The following is a 6,596-nucleotide window of genomic DNA, read 5'->3' on the forward strand; positions in this document are numbered from 1 at the left end:
TTGATTATATTATTAAAAGTGACTTTTAGACAGAAAATAAATATTTTGGAAACAGTGCAGTATTGAATTGGCAGAGGCTTTGGTCTACAACAATTTTACTACATACTCTATACAGAAACAAATGTTAAAATTTTAAAGAAATCATCTAGGCCATGCAAAATTTTCCTCATCTACCAATGGACAAAATTTGTTGAAAGTGTATTAATTTGTGCTGAGGATATGAACAGGATATGAACATTTCTGACTCTCAACAGAAATATAATTCAGCACAAACTCAGTAGCCTTTGGAATGATGACAGTATTCTACGTCTTGGCCGTGGTATTGGCTACACAGTACATACATGTGTGAAAACTCGTTGACCTGTACAGTTCAGATTTGTACATTTAACTGTGTGTAAAATATACTTCGATAACAAGTAAGTTGAAAGAAAGGATATTTGGTAGCTAAAAGAATCATTATGAGGCCAGGAGAACCAGGCATGGAACTAAATTTTCAGGTTCAACAACCAAAAATTCACTGGTATGGTGATGAAACTTTTGCTATCACAAAACACTAGATACCACTATTCATACCACTGCTACTACTGCAACAGAAACTTTACTGTAGTCAGTAATGTTGATGGCTGCCACTTCTATGCTGGAAACTCAATCTGGCAAGTATTATGGCAGCTCACAGCAAGAGCATGAATGTAAGAGCATGTATGAACAACTAAATTTTGTAATCAAACTCTGTTGCAATCATTGTTGATTTTATTATTCTCCTTATGTGATTCTAAATAGTTTTTAAACTTTATTTTGGAAGATTTATTCCATGTATGTCCTGTATTATAAATGGCTTTAAATCCATTTTGGATTCGAGTCAAGAAATGCATAAAACAATGAAAAAGTGTATTTTAGCCACCAAATCATATTAATTTTTTCTCTTATTGCCCATTACTTTCTTTTCAGTCTTACTGCTGGTAAGGCAAAGACTCTGGAGTCTGACAAACCTAGATGTTTATCCTGGTCCTCTTGCATTGCCCACCCTAACCCTTCTTGAATTTTCCTTGTTTTATCACTCTCTGACTTCCATGAGTCTTCCCTAAATTAAACATATCCTGTTGCTTTGACTGTTTCTCATAAAATGAGTTGAACTGTCACCATAGGAAAAATTATGTCTTCAAGAGTCTGGAGGCTGAGTTCCCAAATGGTATCCTGTCCACTCAAGGGGTAAGGTTGGTGTCAGCCAAGGACTTCTCCTTCCAGTATGGTCAAATATTTATTTGAGCTTCCTAGGGTATTACCAGCAGTGTCGGACCCAACTTCTCCAGTATGACTATTTTCTTGGGCAAGAGACTCAGGATCTCTGGAATTCCAGAGCATCCCAAATATTCAGGGTTCTCTTTGTTTATACCCCATCTTATCCCACAATATCTATATATCTGAGAGAGGAATTTCCCCAACATAGCAGTGCGAGAGACCCCTGTACTTTCCCTACTTTGTCCATAGGTGCAGGTAGGTGGTCCCACTATGAAGTCAGCCTCTCTGTGGTATAGGGGCACCACACCTAGCTTTGAGACATTTTTCTTTTTTAAAAAACTTTTATTAATGGAAAGTTTTGAATCTACACCAAAATAGAAAGAATGGTATAATGATCCCCATATACCTTTCACCCAGCTTGAACTATTTAATTTATGGTAAATTTTGTTTCACCTAGATATTTTGAAGCAACTCTCTTATACTTTATCATTTCATCTATAAATTTTTAGCATGTAGCTGTAAAATATAAGGACTTTTTATTTGACACAACCACAATACCATTATCACACAATATATTTTTAATATCATCTAATATTCAGTCAGTATCCAAATTTCCAATTGTCTCACACATGTGATGAATGTTTTCTCTTTTTCAGTTTGTTAAATCTGACTCTTAAAATCTCCAGAATTTGAAATCAGTCAGGTTATCTTTTAAATCTCTTCGAGTGTAGATCTTCTTCTCTCTCTTGCTCTTGCTTTCGCTCTCGCTCTTGCATTCTCGCTCTTCTGTTTTACTTTTGTCTTGCCATTTGTTTATTGAAGGATTGTTTATCTCTATTTTTCCACTCTCAATTTTGCTGATTATTTGTGGACATGCTTTAAAAACAGATTTATTAAGATATAATTCACATATCATACAGTCCACACATTTACCATGTACAATGCATAAATTTTAGTATATTCAGAGTTGTGCGTTGATCATCACAATTGAGTTGAGAACATTTTTATTATCCCATAAAGAAACCTTAAACCCCTTAATAATGATATCCGAACCCCCAACCCTGCTACTGGCAACCACTAATCCATTTTCTGTCACTATGGATTTGCCTATACTGATCATATCATATAAACGAAATCTTACAGTATATGGTCCTTTGTGACTGGATTATTTCACTTAAGTCTAATGTTTGTAAGGTCACTTCATGTTGTAGCATGTTTCAATACTCCATTTCTTTATATGACTAAATAATATTCTATTGTATGAATACACCACATTTTGTTTATCCATTTGTCAGTTGATGGACATTTATGTTGTTTTTACTTTTTGGCCATTGTGAACAATGCTTCTGTGAACATGTGGGTACAAGTTTTTATGTGGAGATATGTTCTCATTTCTCTAATAGTGGAATTTCTGAGTCATACGAAAACACTGTTTAACCATTTGAGGAACTGCCAGACTGTTTTCTACAGCAGCTGCATCATTTTACATTCTCACTAGCAATGTATGAGAGTTCCAATTTCTTCATATCCTTGCCAATACTTGTCATTTTAAAAAATATTATGGCTATCCTAGCGAGGGTGAAGTGACATCACATTGTGGTTTAGATTTGCAGTTCCATAAGGACTAATAATTTGACATCTTTTATGTGATTATTGGCCATTTGTATTTCTCCTTTGGAGAAATTTCTATCTATATCCCTTGCCCATTTTAAAATTGAGTTATTTGTCATTTTATTATTAACTTCTAAAAATGCTTTAAATATTCTGGATATAAGACCTTAGTAGATATACAATTTGCAAAAATATTTTCCTATTGTGTGAGTAATCTTTTTGTAGTCTTGATGGTGTCCTTTGAAGCACAAATTTTTTAAATTTTGATGATGTCCAGTTTTTTTGTTGTTGCTTATGCTTTTGTTTTCATATCTAAGAAATTATTGCCTCACCCAAAGTCATGAAGATTTACACTTGTATTTTCTTCTAAAGATTTGATAGTTTTAGCTCTTATATTTAGATCTTTTAACCATTTTGAGTTAATTTTTGTATGTGGTATGATGTAGGGGTCAAACTTCATTCTTTTGCATTGTGGTCATATTTTTAATGTCTTGTTTTTAAGCCAAAAATTATCACATAAGCAAGTTTTTCCTCAATTTAATTTTCTCATCTCAATGTAACCTGCGGTATCATTAACATTGGTTAGGGACCCAAAACTTCATGATCATTCTATCTCAAAGATCTTTCATCAGAAGCCAGAACTATGATCTTGTAGCTCACCTGGATAATTCTCACCCTTAGCGCTAAGTACAGTAATCTTTTGCAACTTTCTTCAACCTAACCGTAAGTGGAAGTCCTGGACTTCAGCGTTTATGCTTGCAGGAGACTGTAAATAAGGCCTTAGGTCTTTGCAAAGGACAGAATTGGAATGGAGTAACTCAGAGGTCTGTATACTTTGTGAAAATATAATTTAGGGGAACACTCCATCAACAGAATTGTGACACATTGGCCTGGGCTGTAGGTGAGCCTTAGTTAGGATATGGGATCAAATGTCTGTAAGAGAGACCCAAACTGGAAGTGGAAGTGGAAGAGTGGAAAGAGAAAAAGTGGAAGAAATGAAGCCCAGAGTGCACTGTGATGGCCTTACCTAGTCCCCCATGGAATCTCCAGGTCTAAAAGACTCTGGGAAGAACTGATCACTGCAGCAGGCCAGGGCTGTATGTCTTCTACCAAGAGTGTGCTCACCCATTGCACTAGATTCCACCTGAATGGCTTAAATTAAACAGTAGACAACACCAAATGTTGCCAAGTTTGTTGAAAAATTTGAATCTCACACATTGTTAGTGGGAGTATAAACTGAAAAAACCTATTTTAAAAAATTAACAGTATATACTAAAGCTGAAAGTATTACTACCTTAAGATCTAGCTTATATCCAACAAAAACGAATGTGCATGTTAACTCAAAGACATACAGATCACTGATCGTTTGTAATAGCCCTAAATTGGAAACAACTGAAAAGTCCATCAATAGTAAAATGAATAAAACTTTTTTTTGAATACCATTACAAACTACTGACATGTATAACAATATTAATGAAGCTCAAAAACAGTTTGCTGAGCAAAATAGCCAAACACAAAAGAGTACTTACTGTGTTGTCCCATTTATATCAACTTTTAGAAAAGGTAAATCTAATCTATGATAATAAAATGTCAGAATAGGGGTTACCCTTTGGGAAAGGACAGGTGGAATATAGAATCAGAAAGGACGAGAAGGAACTTTCTCAAGTGCTAGATGTGTTCTGTACCTTTATATCAATAGAGGTTACACAGGCATATATACATATGTGCAATTTTATTTAGCTGTATACTTAAGATTATTGCTCTTTATGCATTTTGTGCATGCTATATATTAATACAATTTTTTAAGCTCCTGAGGTAATTATTATATTACATCTCTCCTCATTCCTATGTTTTAAGCCTCTTCTTTAAACCATAAAACTCCACACTGGCCTGGGGTTTCCAGAGTAACTATCTCTCCTTGGGGCCAGTATTATCTCTGTGCCTTCTCTGTTCTATCGCTAGTCTCTTTCTCCTTTCTGTTCTGCTTAAACTAATCTTATAGAATATTCCAGTCACTATGTTTGAAGCTATAACAATCAGCTCTAGGATAGTCTAGTTCTGCCCTCTTCTCTGTTCCATGATTTAGGACTGTCCATGTTATAAAGGTCCAAGGGCTCACGGGTACTTATGGAAGATTTGTTCTTTAAGTGTCTTTCAAATAAAAAAAGTAGGCCATCATAGACAGTGAGCCATTAGTAACCCTAATGCAATACTGGCCCCACTCCAATGATTTGCTTTTGGAGATAAACAACCTAGATCAGACAAGTAATAAAGGGATTCTTTCTTGGCTTTAAGTACCCACTGAATAATTTCTAATGTATCTCTAAATAATCATCAATGGATTTTATGGTTACCTTTAAACTAATTCTCCTTTGCATTCTTTTCTCATCCTTCCTCTATTCTTATATTCTTATTCCTTCACATCATGCTATCCATTTGAAATACTTACACTCCTGTATTCCTCAGTCATCTTCCACAAAGCTTTTTAAAATTTATCATTGGACCTCTCATCCCCCATGTTCTAAACACTGAACTATTTAAGGTATACAATATTTATAAGTGAAGTTAATCTCCTACATTATTACACGTATCTCTAAGAAACTGACCTTAAACTGAAAATCTCACATCTTCTAGAAGGATGAATCATAAGCATATTTATAATCCCTATGCAGATACATTATTTGCTAATCACAACACAAAGTGCAGTACTGTTTCAATTAATGGGTAGACATATTTATCATTATAAGATTTTCCTAAATTAAAATCCACAGAAAACACCTAAGTGTACAATGATGATATCTAGATAGTTCTAAGTTTTATTGCAGTGCGAATGCAAATGTGTAGATTATTATTCTAAATGAATTAGACACCTCAAGTTTGCATGCTCATACAAATGAGTTCTCACATATCCCAAGTTCATGAAGAAGGTAAAATAGTGTAGTGGAGAAAGCACTTGACTAGGAGTCAAGACAATGAGTTCTTGTTTTAGCCCTGCTACTAAGTACTTAGATATTTTTGAGCAAATACTATAATATCTTTTGGCTTCAGAATTACCCGTTCTGTAAAATGAAGAGCTTAGAGTAGAAATTTCCTTTTATTTGTATATTGGTTCATAGTTTTAATTTTTTTTTTTATCATGTCTGACCTCATAACGACCAGTGAGTTATACAAATCATTCTCCATCTTATCATTTTTTATATTTTATAAATTAAGGACAGATTGACAAAAGGATGTGTTCAAGGTCACACAGGCAAGAACCAGAGCTAGAATCTTTCTATTGCAGTGTTCTCTCCATATGACCATACTGGCCTTTTAAAGCATTTTAGAGGCCAGAACCACTGATCATCCTCCAGTAGAGTTCCCTGTTGAAAGCCATAGCAATTATTAATTCATGATCTTTCCTTGTCCTCATGGTAACCTTTTACTTTCATACAACATACTTAGCACATTCTGTGCCATTTACCTTTTTTTCCTCATTAAACTTTGTTTTAATGGGTCTCAACATTCTGTGACAGACTTTTGGTCAAGTTGTTTCCATTTGAACCGTTGTACTTTTACTATCTGAGACTTTGGAAGGTGCTGAAACAATGCGATGCTTTATTTTAGAGATAATGAGGAAGCTGGGGGCTTGAGGATGTAGAACTTGGAGACACAGGGGAATGAAGGTCTGGAAAGAGAAAAACAATTACTTATTTTAAACTGTTTTTCCTCTAGACTTCTCATGATTTAAACAGTAATCTTTTAGC

This window comes from Rousettus aegyptiacus, unplaced genomic scaffold (assembly GCF_014176215.1).
Source record: "Rousettus aegyptiacus isolate mRouAeg1 unplaced genomic scaffold, mRouAeg1.p scaffold_m13_p_9, whole genome shotgun sequence".
NCBI lineage: Eukaryota > Metazoa > Chordata > Mammalia > Chiroptera > Pteropodidae > Rousettus > Rousettus aegyptiacus.